The sequence below is a fragment of the Cupressus sempervirens genome, chromosome 4, assembly GCF_028749045.1.
Source record: "Cupressus sempervirens isolate cs-2001-9-10 chromosome 4, ASM2874904v1, whole genome shotgun sequence".
In the NCBI taxonomy this organism is placed as follows: domain Eukaryota; kingdom Viridiplantae; phylum Streptophyta; class Pinopsida; order Cupressales; family Cupressaceae; genus Cupressus; species Cupressus sempervirens.
In genome coordinates this window covers 169,236,250-169,256,368 of record NC_143121.1, presented here as the reverse complement: position 1 = coordinate 169,256,368, position 20,119 = coordinate 169,236,250, and positions in this window count along the sequence as shown.

Sequence of the window (20,119 nt, the reverse complement as noted above, 5' to 3'; positions counted from 1 at the left end):
AGTGTGTTGTTTGGTTCTCCTCATGGGTACATGATTCCTAAATCTTATAAGTTATTATTTCCATGTACAAATAACATTGCTGAGTATGAAGCTTTAACAAATGGACTTAAGATGGCTATAGAATGGATAATTATAGAGTTACACATATATGGGGATTCACATCTGATAATCAACCAAGTCAATGATAATTATTTAACAAAAAAATGAGAAATTGGTACCTTACAAGAAAATGGTTGATTCCTTGTGATGCTACTTCACATTTATCTCATTTCAGCAAATCCCTAGAGTAGAAAACAAAGCAGTTGATGCTATGGATATACTTGCTTCACTTCTTCAATTAGAGCAACATGAATCAAGATTTGTATTCTTGGTGGAAGAGCTACATCACCCTATCTATGATTCCCAAGAAAGTCATGTTATTTGTACCCTTTTTGGTTGTGAGTCATCCTTTTATGGTGCTATTTATTCATACCTTTGTGATGACATTATACTTGACACCTTTAACCAATCTAAACGTACAAACCTTATTCAAAATGCCTCTCACGATTCCCTTATCTTTGGAGATTTGTATAGGAGGGGTCTAGATGGAACACTTCTTAGATGCTTAGAAAAGGAAGAATCTAATGAAGCATTAGTTGACATCCATGAGGGCATCTGTGGGGGACATTCTAGTGGTCTTTCCATGGCTCAAAGATTGTTTAAGGTGGGGTACTATTGGCTCACGATGCAAATTGATGAAATAGATTTTGCAAAGTCATGTAAAAAGTGTCAAAAACATGGTAACCTGATACATGCTCTAGGAAGGGAACTCATTCCTTCTATCTCTCATTGGTCATTTTAGTGTTGGGCCTTTGATCATGTTGGGAAGATTCATCCCAACTCATCATGTGGACACAAGTTTATTATCACTGCTACTGATTATTTTACTAAATGTGTAGAAGCTATCCCCACTTTCTATTACCTTAGGCATAACAATTTCTCTTTTTATTCTGAATCATATTATCTGTAGATATGGAGTTCCTTCTGAGATTATCATTGACAATGGAGGCTAGTTTAAAAATAAGGACCTAAAACACCTTTGTAAGAAATTCAAGATAAAACAACATTGGTCCTCCATTTACTTCCCACAAGGAAATGGTTAAGAAGAAGCATCAAATAAAACTATGCTCAAAATCTTACATAGAAAAATTCATAAGAATGGTAGGGATTAGCACTTAAAAATACATCCAGCTTTGTGGGCCTATAGAATGAGTATTTGTACTCCTAGTGGGGCTACTCCTTTTTCCCTTACATATGGTGTTGAAGTAGTGTTACCTTTAGAGGTTGAGATTCCTTCACTCACATTTTCCCTCAAAGGTCTAGTTACAGATGAAGACTATTGTGCCATGAGACTTCAAGAGTTTGAACTTCTAGATGAGAAATGCCAAGCATCATTTGAACAAATGAGGGTCTAACAAAAGTGCATATCAAAAGCATTCAAAAAAAGGTTCACCCTAGAGAATTCTAGGTGGGAGATCTTGTCCTATGTGAAAATCCTAAAAATCAATAGAATAGAGATCAAAAGGGTAAATTTGAACCTAATTGGCCTGGACCTTACATTATTACAACAACTTTTGGGTATGGAGCTTATTTACTATCTACAGTAGAGGGAGAGTAGCTCCCTAATCCTATCAATGTCTTACACCTAAAGAATTTCTATCCATGATGCCCATTCTATCTGGAGGCATCTTTGTACATATTTATTGATCCTAAAAAAAAAGAAAAAATGATATATTTCAAAAATCCAAATAAATGATATACTGTCAAAATTCTAAAAATTGGAAAATGCCCTGAAAAAATAATCATCTTAGTAATAAGCACTTTGATGTATCTTTAAAAGAATTATATATTATAAAAAAATAAAAAATAAAAAAAAATCCAAGTGGTGAAAACTTGGAAACATGTGCTACTTGAGGGCTTTGCATCCTTGTTTCTTAGCGCGTGTCCTTGACACTTGGCCTTTCTCCATCATTCCTTGTCCTTGTTGCCTTGGTTTGAAATTGGTCTTTATCTAGGGGGCATAACTATGTTCACTTTGGTCTTTTGTCTGTGTTAGTTTTTAGGACACCTCACAAATGGTGTTTTTCAACACTACTCCAATTGTATTTTTCAATATAACCCCTGACATCAAGTGTTTTTCAACACTTATTAGTTTGGTCTTACCCAATTTCATCATGTGATCTTACCTACTTGCAAGAATTTGATCCTTATTCTTGGAACTGAGTATCAGTTACCAAACTTAAATTTTTAAACACAAACGCTTAATGCTTGACCTATGTCATGATCTTTTCTTTCTGTGCTGACTATTATTGATTTTTGTTGACTGTCCTTGTCTGATAAGTCTCTCCGGGATACATAGCTAGAGGAATTAAGGAATGGGGCATGTTTTTATTTGTTTTCTACTTGTGGGTGTGGTCTTGAAACTCTAGAGTGTCTCTTGTTGTCCCCTTGAAACACTTAGGAGATTTGAGGCATCATCCTTGACTATTTTTGCACAATTATTCTTATGGTCATCCTAGCATCTATGCCTTGATGTGAGCTTGATTTTGCTACATTAAATTGGGTAAGCTAATATCGAAGTCATCTTGACCTTTATGTCTTTGATGCTTATGTTAGAATCTTTCCACATTCCAATCTAATATAAATCATATTCATATCTTCATAGTTGTGCTTTTAATTAGTGATGATTGTGTGATTTTTCGATGTCCATTAATAATGGCCCAATGATAAAAATAAGTTCTTTAACATTCTCTAATGAATGATGAACACAAAATCCTATGTTACAGTTGCTCTATTGCAAGTACACTATTGCATTTTCATGTAGCTTGTAGTATTAGACTTCATGTTAGTTTGCATTTTTAGGCTGCATTATGAGTTTGAGAGGGTTTTCCCTTCATCTTTCTTTTGGATTTTTACTCAACTGTGGTCATGTTTTGATCTTCATTTCCTTATCTTCTTTTGTGATCTCCATCAAAATTTCTATTTTAAATAGTTGATTGATTTTGTGGCATTCTATTTCTTACCAAAAAGTATATTTTCTTCTTTCTATTTCTTTCCATATTTTCCAAACTTCTATCTTGCATTTTCTTTTACCCCACTTCTTTTCTTCTAATTCACCTTTGGGGCATAATATTTCATGCTTGATGATCTACCTTGGCTCTGTGATTCTTATATCTTTCATCTTACATCAAGAACTTTATCTTTTGTTTGATTTGATCAAATTTATCAATTTTTTGTTTCTCCTCTATCTCATTTTTATTTCAATCATGAGGGGCAATACCTATCACCTTCAATCCTTAATTTAGTTTTATCAATTTTATCCTCAACTTTTTTATGTCAAAATTTATTTGTATTCTTTGTCCTGATGTGTTCTTGAATCGACCACACATCTGGGTTGTTTTGTGATCCCAAATCAATCTCATACTTCAATTTATTTCTTTGATTACATGTGTTCCCAAATTGAGCACACATTAGTCAAAGAGGGGCAAATGTATGCACCCTAAAATGATCGCCTAGACTATAGGCCCCCATTATTCAATTCATCAAATTTCTTGAATTAATGGTTTGCAATATTTTTTTTAAATCAATTCAAATCAATTTCTTTCATCAAATTGTAATTAATTTAATTATTTTAATATTTCCTTGGGTTTGATCATTTTATCCTAGTCTTATTTAATTAAAATAAAACCTCTCTTTGAATTAAATAATTAATCCATATTTAATTAATTAAGAGAAAAACCCCTCTTTTAATTTAATTAAATATTTCTTATTTAATTAAAAGAAATTGCTCCCTTTTAATTAAATAAAATCCCATGTGAAAAAGGAAATGAAATAAATGAAAATTAAATAAATTATTTTTTCCTTCTTGCATTTAATTTTCCTCCTCTTTTCTCATTGGAGGAATTTTGTCTCACATGGATCAAACTCTATTATCCCATATTGGTTGTGAGAAGCCTCCCACCACCACATTCTTCTTTATAAGGGAAAGCCCTCTCCTCATTTTTGACATTCACAATTATGCTATTGCTATGTTGTAGGTTTGGAGAGCGATTTTTAGAGGAGTTTGAGCATTAAAGCTTTTTGTGGAGAACTTCTATCTTCTTGTCTTCTTCTCTCATGCATCCATGACTTCCATCATCATGATCCATCCTTGCATTTTTATATTAGCTTAGATCCATGTTTGATTTCATAGATTAATAGTGCATTGTTATTTCTTTACATAGATTAGATTTCCTTTCTTGCATTGCCTTGCACTATCATCATTTATATTAGTTTGCATCTTCATTTGCATTCATATTTTGATCTTTGAATCTCTCATTTTATGGTGTACTTGCATGGGCACAAACTAGGTCAAACTGAGGGCCTCCATCACAAACCCTTGCACTCCATGAATAGAGAACTATGAGCTGCCATTCAAGACCTCATTCTTGAGCAATCTTGAATATAATGACTCATAGAAGTGTGCTCACATTTTATGCATACATATGTTAGTTAGATGGATTATTTGTATGTTTTTTTCTATGGATATTTACCCCATACTGCATGTGTATGATGTGCATGTATGTTTTCTTTATGTATGACGTTTCTGATGTGGTTAAGGGAGTTGTAGTCACCTGCTAGTTAGGATCTACACAATGCACTACTTTCTACCATTGCCTATTTAGTTTAGAATACATGTGTTTGTGCATGCATGGGTTTTATGTAGATTGTAGGTACCGGGTATCGACTTCCCTGAATTGCTAGGATGAGCATACCCTATTACAATATCTCAATGGTAAGAGAGGGGAGATAAATTCTTGAATCCAAATCCTAACCTTTAAACCAACTATCCTAAAAAATTAGGATAAGTTTATGAGATGATTGCCTTTACGAATTCATCATATGATGTAAATTCATGATTATAATCCTTGAGTTTGATCTTGTATGTGGTATTTATGATGGGTTTTCATATTTCATCTTTTAGGTCTTTGGTGATTTTTCTATTAGTTAAGTTAAATTAAAATATTAATTAATGATTTAATTTAATGGAAAATTATTAAGGTAATTTTCAATATTTAATTATATTTAATTAATTGAGAAAATTAATTAAATAAAAAGAATTAAATTTAAAGAGAAAATTATAGTTCTAATTTTAGAGCACAATAATATTTATTTAATTTAATAATAATATATTTAGGAGGTCATTTTTAATGTTAAATATTATTATTACTTAAGTTAATAAATATTTTATCAAAAAATGCTTCAAAAATTAAATAAAGAAAGAAAGAAAAATTAATTTATTAAAAGATATTTTAATTTGCAAAAGTGTGCATGAATATCCAAAAAAGTAAATAATGAGTTAAAAGATTGTGATCAATGAGTTCCCTCGTGTGATCACACAATCAGTGCCCCAATTTTAGGAGAGAATTCCATATCAAAGATGGAGAGTTCTTTTCGTTGGGACCAGGATTTTTGGAAGAAGGAATTTTTCAAAGAGAAGGTTTTGAGAGAAGAGAATTCTCTCACAATCTTTGGGTGGTTGCGAATTAGCATTAGAACGAGGTAGAGCCTCATGTTTTATTCACCCAATGAATTATATTTTTTTGAATTTCCTATCTTCATCATGCTTGTTGAATTGTTTTTCTAAATTTCATTGTAACGAATCTTTCAATCTTTTCATTGTAAAATTACTGGTATTTATATCAAATTTTATCTGATTATGAGGATTGTAAGATCAGGAAACCCTCATTTTATAAATTGAATAGTTGTTATTTCAATCAGGAATAGTTCAGAAATGAAATCAAAAGAATATTAGAATGAAAAATTTGTTTAGTTTATCTAGGTTTAAATTAAGTTTTGTTTTTTAATTAATAATAAAATATTAATTAATAACACTTAAGATATTTATTGTTATTATTATCTAATAATTTTGATTATTAATTAAATCTTAGTAATTTTACTTAATGATCAATAATTATTATTTTAATAATTTATTGGAGATAATTATTTTTAAAACTATTTTGTCATATTTAATGGTCAACCTTGAAATTTCATAAGTTAAGGATAATTGTATAATTTGTTCAAATACAAGAATGGGTTTAACTGTAAGGGTGAACTGTAAATCTCATCTAGTCGAAAACTTACATTGAATGAAAACTTAAACCTTACTGTAAACTTAGACTGTGTGTCTTCAAAATTAAACCAAACTATGAAACTACACTGTTAACTATATGTTGTCTTATGTTTTGGGTTTGGGTTGACTAGAGTTTTGACCAGTCTTAGGATGTTTACCAAAGGCTTGGGAGTTTTGTGTATGCGATGTCATGATGATGATTTGATCTTGATCTTTTAAACTCAGCCATGGTAATGTGTTTGGTATGCTTTATGATGAGTTTGGATCTATTGTTCGTTATTTCTTTCAATGTTCTTGTGTGATAACGAGATGAATGATATGACATATTTGACTTAACCTTTGAGTCTTCAATCAGTTATTTTTGGATACTTTCCAGTTGCTTGTAAAGGACTTAGGTGTTATTGTGAATTGTCTTTTGATTCTTTCTAGTCACTCGTATAGGGCTGAGGTGAAAACTATGATTCTTTGATTTTTACTTTTATGAGCTTAGGGTAGGTTATCTATATGTAATGTCAGGTTGTGGCTTGCAATGGAGGGTGGCTTCCAGGGTAACCCATTGTAGGTTTTTTAATAAGTGAAAACACTACACTAAATGAGAGTAAAATGAACCTAATAAGAATCTTTGTATTTCCTCGCCCATGCCTCAAGTGCTAGTACAGAATAGGATGGGAGTAGAGAGGATGCCTGGTTGTAAGCATGCATCATTAGTATGCCTTCTTAGTACGAAAGGATACTAGTGCCACATAGAGTCACTAGGGGGCTGGGATCAAGTTAGACTGCTAGGGTAACTCTAGAGTTGATTCATGTGATGACACTTACCCACTTGCATAGTAGATTCCCTATGTGTCTTGTTTGCCTTTGGGTCTAGATGTCATTTTATGTTGGAACCTTCGAGTTAGATTACTTTTAGGGTTTTTCCTTGACTTAGATATTACCTTTGATTTTGGGATTGTTATTATGTTTGGGACTTGAGACTATCTCCTCAGCACAGTGGGAGTGGACCTTTTTGGGTTACCATGAGGTCAGGTGGTAATGCTTTTTACTTTTACCATTGAGATCCATTTTTAGATGTCGTGGTTGGAGTTCCTTGTTCTACATTTCATTTTATTATATCTTTGTGTATTATGATGGATGGTTATATCTATATGATGGATGATTTTACTTATTGTAATTGTATTTTATTTTGTTTCATGGATCCAAAAGGGATGATGTAATCTATTTTATAAATGTATATTCTTTTAGCCTTTCATACCCTGTGACATGTACAGTGGATGATTGTGCATTCCAAATTTATTGCCAAGTGGCATTCGAAACAAATGTATATTATTTAAATGGATTGAACTTGTAGTTATTCTTTTATGTGGATGTGTTATTTATTGGACTTAGTATTAGTTAAATTCAAATGTGACTCAACATCTTGGGATCCTTAAGGAATGTAATCTGTTATGTTTTCTTATGTATGATTGTATGTTATTGCTTCCGCTATTCTATATCTATTGTTGTATCTTTATTAAAAAAAAAAGTTTTGCAAACTTACTAAACCTTTAGGTTAATTCTTTTGGATCCCTTGGTAGGGCATTAAAACTCTAGTTTTCTTGGCATAAACTAACTCTTTCTTGCTTGGTCAATATTTCCATTTACTAATGCTTGACACTTACTAAGTTTGTAATGCTTGACACATACTATCTTCTTCTTTTCTTGGCACATACTAGATTTCTACTTTGCTCGACACATACTAAATTTTTCTTAGCCTAAACTAATTGCTCAACTTATATTGTCTGTTTGGTCAGGCTTGACCAACATAAACTTAGTGTAAACTCTTCTTCTTATGTTTGCTTTAGTATCCTTTCATTGTGGCCTTAAGTAGATAAACAATACATAATATCATCAAAGTCTTATTTGGTCTTAGTGCTCCTTTTATACACCATATAACTCAACCTTTCTCTAGGTACTCTTGTTATCCTTTTTTTTTCAAATCCTCTTAAACAATTAATCAAATGATAGAATTCAAACCAAAGTAGAAATTGTCTTACCAACAAGAAGCAGGTTTGACATCAATGAAAAAATAATGATTGTTCCATGATAGGTTCCAATACTTAAATAATCTTCTTTTTCGACACAAATTAGTGGTTAGTGGTCACTTGGGAGACCTCATACATCAAGGATGATGGCATATATATTTTATATTGGTTGTCATATGACTAATTAATCATATTGAGGTATGATATATATATATATATATATATATATATATATATATCCTATTGTCAAATTTTCAACAAGTTAATATTTTTTGGAAGCCTTTAGTTTGCCAGAGATGTTGATCATGAATACTAACAAGAGTCGTGCATGTAGAGAAAGCCAAGAAAGGTAAAAAAATCATAAAGCCTTATCATCATATTTTAGAGGCAAAACATTTTGTGGCCTAAATGAAGAAGTGATATCATTACAATTAGTTTTACAATATTTCCAACCTACAAGTATTGGTACACCAATTCCACATATTGAACAAGTTTGTGAACATCATATCTTTGATCAGAACAAACTTGATGAATATTTTTTAGGTAAATACCCAAAGTAGCTTGAATGGTATATTCTACTTGGATGAGAATGCTTGAGATGATAATGGCACACAACCATGTAAGGGTAAAAAATAAAAAATAAAAAAATAAAAAATAAAAAATATATCATAAATAGAATTGTGAGCTATTGGAAACTACAATTGGAACAATTATTATGTTGTCATTGATGTCAAACCTTATCGGTGAGATAGTTGTTAATTGAGTAGAGTTTCATATCAATTTGATTGATGAAGATTATTTAAGAAGAAGAGATAACAAAAGGACCTAGTAGAAAGGTTGACTTATGTGCAACTACAATGGCCACTTGATTAGTTGGACCTTGACAAGATGGTATATTGTTCAATCATAACCCTAAGTGGAAAAGATAGTTTTTTTGAAGCCTACATGAAATTATCAAAGAAATAACTAAAAGCATAGGCTTAATCGAGCTTCAAAGTAGAAACTTAAGGAAATTATAGTTCAAGCCTAGCTATGCTATTATCATCTGAGTGAATAGTAGAAGCCAAGAAAATGTAGTGGTGACTAACCATCAATAAAATATAGGAATAGGAAAGTTGGACTAAGTTCAAGTAAAAAGAACCAAGTAAAATAGTGTAAGTTGAGAAAGAAAATGCAATGATGATAGAGTTATCTAGTGGTGGCCGAGGCCAAGGAACATAGTTTTTGCTAAGTGCCAACATTACTTATTTTGTGAAGGAATTGAGATTCCTTGCTGACAAGTTTTAATTCTTGAAGTATGTAAAGCATATTAAAGATAAGGATTGATGAGCTAGATCATTTAATTAAAGAAAATCATGGTTGAACATATCTATGCAAGTATTCAAGGAGAAGTTTTGAGAAGTTTCTAGAAAAGAAGAAGATGAATAAGATGGTGGATAGATTCATGGTATGTGTTGAATCTGATCATAACCCTAAGATCTATGATTGCAATTAAGAAAAATAAAATGCCAAAGTTAAATATTTAAGGAGGCATAAGGGCTAACCTGATAAGGTTGGAGCAGTTGTTGGTTATGTTGATCGATGAATTTTAGCAAAAGGTTGAATGGTGGAGAGCTAAGGGAAAAAATGATTGCTTAAATGGTTGCTAAGCTAATTTGTGTTAGAGATGATAATGGAGGTAAAATAATGAATCAAAGTGAGTTGAATTTTTTAGATCAACTTTTTTGTTACTTTCTAACCATTGTGGTGGTAGTAAAAATCCTTTTGATAAGTTTGACCTAATAGTCATTTGTAAATCCTTTAACTGAGGGAATTCTAATGGAATGTTCTAAAGTCCTATAAGAAGGCCAATCCTAATAGGGTGATTAAATCCTTTAACAAGGTCACACCTAACAATGTGTTTTGTAACCTTTAATAGGGACGGTTCCTTACAAAGCTCACTTAAGAAGAGTGAAAATATTGGTAGCATGTTAGTCATGGTTTTACTAAAATTGGATTTCCACATTAAACCTAGTATCCCACTTGTGTAGATGTTATCTAAGATGTTTATTGTTTAATGGTTTACATTCTGCATGTCTATTATTTGGGATAGTAATCTACATGTTACTATTGATGATTATTTTCTATAGAGACCAAGAGGACTAATGATAAGATCTAAGTTGTTTGAAGTTCTTAAAAGTTGAATTGGTACATCTAGACCCATGGATAAATAATTCATCCCCCAACCCTCTTCCCCATCAATTATTCTTAATCATTCTAAAAATTGGTATTAGAGCTTGTGGTGCTTGTAAGAAAAGTTTGAAAGAACTTAAAGCTAAATATCAAAATACCAAAAAGAGATACATAAGTTTTGTTAGCATATATAGTCCACTAATATAACTAAGGGGCGGAGGGTGTGGGTGAATTAATTATACAACTATTATCACAATTATCAACCTTAATAATTCTAAACCATATGAGAAATATAGATAGAAACCACAATAATATACTAATGCACAATAACACTAGATATGTTAACTAGGGAAACCCTTGATTAGAGGGAAAACCCCGATGGGGATGGTACACACAAGATGATGTAATAATCTAGAAGTTCCTTGTTACAGGATGGACCCTATTAGGATTTGTGGAAGATAGATGAACCCACTATCCAAATAGATTTAGGGAAAGACCAATGAAACCACTATCCAAATGATCTCTGTATTATTCCTTCCTTCCTTTATCTTTGTCTTATCAACCAAACTTCTTCTCCTTCTAATCTTGTAACTGAAGGATTTGAGAAAATATGAAAATCAAATCCACAAAGCCCTCGAATACCTACATGTAGAAAACTTGTCACAAAGAAGAAAAAGATAAGAAGAGGCATGGGTTTTCTCTAAAAAACATGCAAATTGTATATTCAAATGAAGAAAAGATGTTGGATTACAAAGAGATCAATCCTTATAAAAGGAGATCGAAACCCAAAAAGGGCAACCTAAAGGTGAAAGCTATTTAATAATTACTAATTATTTATTAAATAGAGAAAGTAAAAAAAACTCATAAAGCAAAATCTTAAGAAGGGAGAAAAGGTAATTTAATAAATAAAATAAAATTAACGTTTTTCTCTAACACCCCCCCTTAAGATGAACAACAATGCAGTTACAAACAATGTAGAAAGAGCAAGGAAACTACAATGCAATGCTGAAAGAAAACTTGGGTCTTGATAATAAGGCTTGATGAGGTACCCAATCACAAAAAAATCTCTATGAAATAGAGAAAACCTAGTGGGAAAAACTCTACTCCAAAACAAGATAGCTGAAAATCTAGTGAAGGACTGTAGAAGCCTCCAATTAAAGGAATGTTCCAAAAAATAGTCCACAAAGAGTGATCATGAAGGAAACCATTAAAGCATGAAGAAGCTACAAATTTTTTCAAAAGGAAACTGTTGATCTGAAGAACCTCTTCTAAAATAGAACCTGACCATGTAGAGAAGACTGCAATCTACATCAAATCAAGAGGTAAATAAAGGCAAACAACTGAACTTGAAAATATAGATGGCATAAAACACCAAAGCCTAAAGAGCCGATCAATCAAACTAAGGAAGGCTACAACCAAAGTAGGAATAAAAAGAAGAGTGTTTATATGGTAGATGATCCATTTCACCAAAATGCATAGGTATCTAGCCACTACAATCACCTAGTACATAGGATCAAATACTGAATACATAGCTCACTCCAATGAACCAAGGAAGCATGAGAAACAAAAGAGGAACCCCCTTTAATGCAGACAAGGGTGAGGTGATAGGAAACTAAGAAAGTGGGCCAAAAATCTCCTGCAAAACAAAAAGAACCAAGAACATCGAGAGTGAGGAAGAGGTACAAACACCTATAAAGGCACCTGCCATTGACACATCATGAGGATAATATCATGAAAGGGGCACTCACTTGACAAAAGAAGAGGGAACTAAAAGGGAAAAAAACTATCCCCCCATGACACTTTATAATGTAGTTAAGTAAAATAAATCACAATGATGTAAAAGATCCTGAAAAGAAAGGAGTGACACTTTATCTCAGTGTGTTTGCATTAAAATTTCTTACAAATGATATCAACAATGATCAAAAGGGGCAAAGAGTTGATACAATAGATAGTACATCACAAAAGAAGAGATCCCATGCCATGAAAATGATTCCCGAACCTAAAACACCTAAGATATCCACCATAGTGCAAAAAAGTAAAAAATATGATAGAAAGAGCATGGTGTAGAATATGGAAGAAATTATAGCATTTCTAAAAAGAGGACAGAACCATCTTTCCAAAAATATAACATTTTTGAAAAACAGAGATGGGACTCAAGATATGTCCTCTGGAGTGAAAACTAAACATCTAGCTTTGTCTACCAAAATAGGAAAAAAAACTACATCAAAATCAAAACAATCCTATACCACTTTCTTCATCTTGGAACCAGGTTTTTGGAATTCTTTTCAGATTGAAAAAAGACCTCCATATGGTCAAGTTATAGCAAAAAAACTAACAGTGAGTCAAAAAAGGACTTGAAGGGCTTCTAGGGGTGTTGATGTAGTGCTGATATTAGTCTTAAAATTGATAGCCTAGGGGTCATAGTAGCAAAATAAGACTACCATGTGGCATGCCACATGGCATTGGGCCACTAAAATAATGATGTGGAACTGCTACATGGTAGGTGCCGACGTGGCACCAGTGCCACATGGTAGGTGCTAGAAGTGCCATGTGGGCACAGAGGCAGAATGACCATAGGGGCGGCATGGTGGCCATAGAGCAGAGGAGGCAGAGCAATTGGTGGAGGTGGAGGCAATACCAAGAGTGACAGAGGGTGGCTTATCGATGGCAACAAAAATTAGTGGGTGCGGTAGAATATCCAAACATTGATGACAAACGACAGAAATCTGGCAATGCAGCCAAAATCTGGTACTGCAACCTGGAATCTAGTTTGGCACATTGAAAAATGGCTCCATGTTCCAGTTTTTCAAAAATTTCAATTTATTTTTAAAAATCACCTTGAGACGCGTGGAGGCTGTACAACCTTTTGGACAATTTTTTTGCCTCTCAGATCAATCTTGTCCAAAATGGACAAACTTTATATGGAAATAAGGGTTTTGACACCTTTTGGTCTCAAACTATTCTAAAAATTAGTGAGCCCCCTATTTTCTCAGGAAATACCCAAAAAACTCCAAATCTGATCTGTCAAACCCTTGTTCTCCCTTTCTTTCCAAATACTAAACAAGCTACAACATATCTAGCTCTGATACCATGAAGGATTTGATCAAATATGCAAATCAAATCCACGAAGCCCTCGAATACTTGCATGTAGAAAACCTATCAAAAAGAAGAAAAAACAACAAGAGGCAAGGGTTTAATCTAAAAAACATGAAAATTGTATATTCACATGAAGAAAAGTTGATTGGATTACAAAGAGATCAATCCTTATAAAAGGAGATCGAAACCCAAAACGGGTAACCTAATAAGTTACAAAGGGTAACCTAAAGGTGAAAGCTATTTAATAATTAGTAATTAATTACTAAATAGAGAAAGCAAAAAATGCATAAAGCAAAATCTTAAGAAGGGAGAAAAGGTAATTTAATAAATGAAATGAAATTAACCTTTTTCTCTAATAGTAACCAAATCACAAATCTTCAATCCATTAATCCCTTGGATTGCTTAAACGTATTTACCAAACACTTTTCTCCTTCTCACACTTTGCAATAGGTACTCAATACAATACATTTTACAAACAAGGAAAACAACTTTCCTTTATACCATATCTTCAAAATAATTCCTTGTGTTGGCCTTAAGGCTTTCCCAATTAATTATAATAATATAATAATTAATTTACAATTACAATAGCACTATTAGCTAATAGTCTATACAACTTCTCACATGTGCAATTTCAGTGCTTGCACACTTGCTGATGTCAGCAAGAGATTTTCCTCTGTCACTAGCTGACAACACATCTCTTCATTTCATCTCAGGTGTAAGATAGTGAACGAACATAAGGAATAAATTTTCCTAATACTTTGTTTCTGTATTGCTCTCTATAAAATAGGCATATCTTCTGTACACTATCGACTTACATGATGCACACTTAGCCATGTCATGAAGACACATTGTAGAGCATATCCTTGACTGTGCATCACCAAACATGAAATGCCTGATCCGTACAACTAAGATCTATATCTACTACTCTGCCAGTCTTCACAAACGTACTGCTATATTGACATCAATGACAAACACAATCATGAATAGAACATTTCAATGCTCTATACTCCCCCAAAGAAGTATCATCAACATTCATGCTAATGATCTCCCTTTTTCGCATTGATGACAACATAGATAAAAACATCTAAGTCCCAAGAATACCAAGTAGTACTCGGTCGCTATTGCTTCTCTCATCTTTTCTAGGATTGACAATAATTATTCAAAAAAAACAACTCACAATACTTTAGAACTCTTCTTGCTTCATATCTCCCCTATAGAGGTATTCCTTTTTCTTTCTTACATGAATATTTTTAAATATCCCTAATAAAGTATAGATTTTCATGTACACTTCCCCCTATTCAAGGTTACTTCTCCCCATACAAAGTGAGGAATGTTTTTCATGCATACTTCTCCCCCATTGACATCAATGACAAAGACTTCATTATGTCAATTTACAGCTTCAAGTCTTTAACCAACTTGAGTGTCCAAAGAAACTTTTCAATACCAAATACAAAGAGTCCTCAATGACTTAGTACATCATAGATACTCCCCCATACATGAAGCATCAATATTCACTCCAGTCTAACAATAGTGCTCTATACCACTAGACTAATGCATTCTCTACATCATCTACTCTAAAGTAGGTAGGGGCATAACCCCAAGCATAGCTCTCAGATACTAAAATGTGTCTTTAGGAAAAGGTTTTGTGAAGATATCTCACATACTCTAATTTGATCTCCTTTTCTACTACCTTTTCTCTCAAAACATGATACTTAATAGATATATGATTAGTCTTAGAATGTAATACAATATTTTTAGACATACTCATTGTACTTGTGTTATCACAATATATGATAACAAGTTTTGCAAAATCAATTCCAAAATATTTTAGCATCTGCTTCATCCACATAACTTGATTGTAGTTATTTGTTGTTGCAAGATACTCTACCTCAGCTATACTCTAAAAAATGCAATTTTGTTTCTTTCTTAGCAAAGAAACTAATCTTCCTCCAAGAAAAAATGCTGCACTACTAGTGCTCTTTCTATCATCCATCTTGCCTGCCCAATTTGCATTAGTATAGGAATATAAAGTGAAATCACTTGATCTATCATACCATATGCTATAGTTATATGTTCCCTTTAGATATCTAAATATCCATTTGGTTCCTATAACAATATTGTCTTTTGGTCTAGGAACTAATTCCCACGTATCATTCTTCACAATTTGATCTAGTTCTTCCTTAATTTCTTGAATCCAATGATCATCTTTACATGCTTCATCAATTCTCTTAGGTTCAACTTGAGAAATCAAACATAATTCTTCACTAACTCTATTTCTTGTCATCACACCTCCATCTTTACTTCCAAATATCTGCTCTGGCGGGTGATTCTTTGTCATGTTTCTATTAGATGTAGGAGTTGCTAACTCAACTCTTATCTCTTCTCTTGGTTTAGAACTCCATTCTCCTCTTTGTTCAACAATTTGTACATCATTATATAAATCATTGTCAATCTCAAAGAAAGTTTCAACATTCCTTCTAACAACTTTAGTATTATCCTCTTCTTCGTCAAAATTATAATCCATTATCTTTTTTGTAGTTCCAAACTTTTCATCAATCCTTACATTTGTGCATTCAACTATTCTCTTGGTTCTATAATTAAAACATCTATATGCCTTGCTCTTCAATGAATAGCCAAGAAACATCACTTCATCATTTATAGGATCACACTTACCAATATTATCATCTCTCTTAATGTAAAATTTGCTTCTAAATATTCTGAAATACATAAGTAATAGTGATTGACCAAACCATAGTTCATAGGGTGTCTTGTTCATACCTTTTCTGATCTATACTCTGTTCAAGGTGTATACTACAGTATTGACTACTACTCTCCAAAATGTCTTAGAAACATCATTCTCAAACAACATTGCTCTTGCTACCTCTATTGTTGATTTATTTCTTCTTTCTACAATCCCATTCTATTCAGGTGTTCTATGTGAAGATAGTTGTCTTTAATTCCATTCTCTTCACAAAACATGTTAAACTCTTTAGAGGTGAATTCTCCTCCTCTATCTAATCACAAACACTTTATCTTAACACTAGATTCATTCTCGACTCTATCTTAAATATATTAAACTTCTCAAATGCCCTAGACTTCTCTTTAAGAAATGCTACCCACATCATTCTAGTGAAATCATGAACACAAATTATAAAATAATTTTCATTGTAGAATCCTCTTGTTCTTGAGGGACCCCTTAGATATGTGTGAACAATTTCTAGCTTCTCTATGGTTGTGAACTTCTTGCTAAGAAATGATACTTTCTTCTACTTGACCAAAATACATTCTTTGCAAACACCATTAATAGGCACTGTTATCTTAGGCAAGTCTCTTATTGCAAATGTGCTACTAACTTTCACAACATTATAAAAAGCGTATATGAAAAAATCTTCTATTCCATAACTAACTATTATCAACTTTAGCTACTGTAATACCCCAAAATTGGATCATTGCCATTATACCAATTCTGGTCTATCTGATCAATCTTGAGTCTTATTTCACTAGGCAATTCTTATTCTGATTTTTGCTACTTGACTTAATTGTCAAATCTAGAAAATCCTAATCTGCATTAATCACACTCTTTATTTAATTCCTAAGTATTGACTCAAATTAGCTACATTAAACCTATTGATTAAATTTAATTTAGTTATAAGTGTTTATACTTTAATTAAATTAAATTACTTCTTTAGCTAATGTACAAAAGAATTAAATATATTTGATTTAATTAAATATTCTTATTCTAATTATTGAATTTAATTATTCAATTTAGAATACTCAATTATGAGGTCATATTTAATTTCCTTAAATAAAACATCTTCTCCAATATTCTCTCTTTAGTTTAAAAATGGAAACTCTTAGTTGACTGATATCATAAAAGAATTAAATCAGTTAACTCCTTATTCCACTCACAAGAAATTAGTTAACTTCCTTTTCATAAGAAAACTTTCCATTCTAACTGAATCTCATCTTGACCATCCATCCAAATTGATCTTGACCATTGATCAATTCTTGGATTCTATTTAGGAAGCTCTCAATTCCTCATTTCAAAAAAAAAGGGGAAGTTGAATCTCATTGCTATTGAATTTCATACTCACTTTTGCTCACACATTTTGATACATTCATACTTCTAGCTTAATCTCATCTAGTTCTTAAAAATGCATAGGGTTAATCTAGTTTGATATACATGTTCTTAGATTAATTGCATCTTTCATATAGAGTAATTGGGCATATGCACCGAGTTGTGGTGCCAAAAAGGTGACAACAAATTTTTTTTTTCCTATTTTAAACAGCGCGTACGCGCTATAGCGTGCACGCACTTTAGTGCACACGCGCTTTCTAAAAAATAAAAAGTATGTATGATGGGATGCAAACCCGCAGGCCATCATTTTCATTACCATTTTCTTTTACTCCTACAACGAGTAGCGCGTACGCGAGTTGAAGACTCAACATTTGCACCACCATTTGCCAAAATGCCTCCTCGTCGACGAAATCCAAGACCACAAGTGCACCCACGACGACGCCGTAAGTGATATAAACCTAACTTTGCATTGTTTGATATATTTTTCATATTGTTTTGTAAGTTTTTTATATTCTTTTGTAGGGTTTTTACAAATTTCATTTAGATTTGTTTATTTATTTGAATTTCAATTGATTTTTTATCAGGAAATGTTCATAATCAACCAGAAAATCCACAAGAACATCAAAACCCTCAAGAACCCCAAAACCCAAACCCTCCTCAAGAAGAACAAATTCCACAACCCAAACCAATTGCAAGACCTCCACCAGGCACACAAGAAAATCTAAGAAATGAAATAGAGAGAGGAAAAACTGAATTAGAAGGAATCATTGCTCGTTTGAAAGAATCTGGACGAACCAATCCAATGAGGGCTCAATTGGCATCATCCCTCGAATCCATTAACACTCAGATAGCCTCAGTTAGTGGTCAGTTAGATATTTGGCGGGCTAAGAGGGATGAACAAAAAAGATTTTATGCAAATAAATTGTCATATGAAGATGTTAAAAAAAAGGAAATACCAAAAGGTAGTATATGTGCATTATTTAGAAAACTCGGTGAGCAAAATACTGTTAGAGAGGGTACTAAACGATTCCCCATCCATTGGTGCATACATGATGCTATTAGAAATAATTTTTGGGATAGATGGTGGATGGTTTTTGATGCCCCTCCTTGCAACAATCATGAGGTCCCCATGTGTTTTTTGAAGAAATTATATTGTGAGTTTGTCCTTGGGGAGATCCCCAATTATTTTGATATGTTAGACTCCCAGGGTAGAGGTGGGGGGTCATCATTTGAGAGGCTCGGAGCATGTCGTGACCCTAATGTAGTTAGGGCACCCGTGGTCCATCCACAACATGAGCATGTGATTATTCCTTCAGTTGTGAAGGAACATGTAGAGGCCAGCACTCTAGGGACCATTAATGCTTTGACATAGACCCTCATCCATTCCACGAACCCATTAGTTGAGGGGGAGCATTCTATACGTCGTGGTCACATGTGCACTTAATGTGGATCCCTATGCACATTTGGCACTCATGTCAGAGATGGTGCAGATGATGGGCTTGTCACTGATCAGTTCCTGAATGAGACATTTGGCATTGACACATAGGTAAATTACTAATTTGATCACATTTCATACGTATAGTGAATGATTAATTAATTAGGATTTATTGACATTGTTCAAAATTTAGGGTCAAAGTGTTTCTGGGCCTAGCAGTGATCCTCTAGGCCCATTTTTTGTCCCTTCGACAAGTCCTGAGGTATGTATCAATTTAATCATTTTAATTAATACATATATTTATTATGTAATCATATTAAGGATTGACCAAAAAAAATATGCATGTGCATCAGTTCTCCACAGGACCCTCAACCTTTACCACAGATGCAGAGCAGAGACATCATACGAGCTTCACACAGGTACAGTTGTTTCATGTTAATTTAATTCATTTGATTATATTTATTCCATGTTTCATGTTATATATAACATGTATTGTATGACGTGCAGCTCATGATGTCAGACACACCTCCTCATCTGCGACAGTCTGTTGATAGTGGAGTGGCCACAACTGTGGCTAGCTCACAGCCACTGACGGAGGTATGAAAGAATTTTCTTTGTTTTAGTTGTTTTTTATAATAGTTAATCTCAAAATTTCTAATGTTATTTATAAGTGATTATATTTATTTAATTGTTGTAGGGTCTTGTCACGCCTGATCGTCCACGAGCATTTGAGGTGGACTTACAAAGTGACTATTTGTTGGCGGTAAGAAAATAATTGATTTTGTGAGTACATATATTTGATTTCAACGTATAATAAATATTGATTCATATCTACTTTCTTTGTATTAGTTGGACCTGGAGAAGAGCCTTAACAAGAGGTCAAGTGAGCGTGTCAGGAAGGCCCCGTCATCTCCACTGTCTCCTTCCACACGACGGCAGAGGACGTCGAGAGACTTGTTTCCTTCCCCTCGTGGGAATGAAAAGATGTAGTTGAGATATTTGATACATATATACAGAGACTTGTTTCCTTCCCCATGTGTATATATATATATATATATATATATATATATATATATATATAGGCATCTGAGAGACATATTCGATACACATTTGATGTACATATGACATTCTATATTTGATGTATGACATTATTGGTTAATATATGA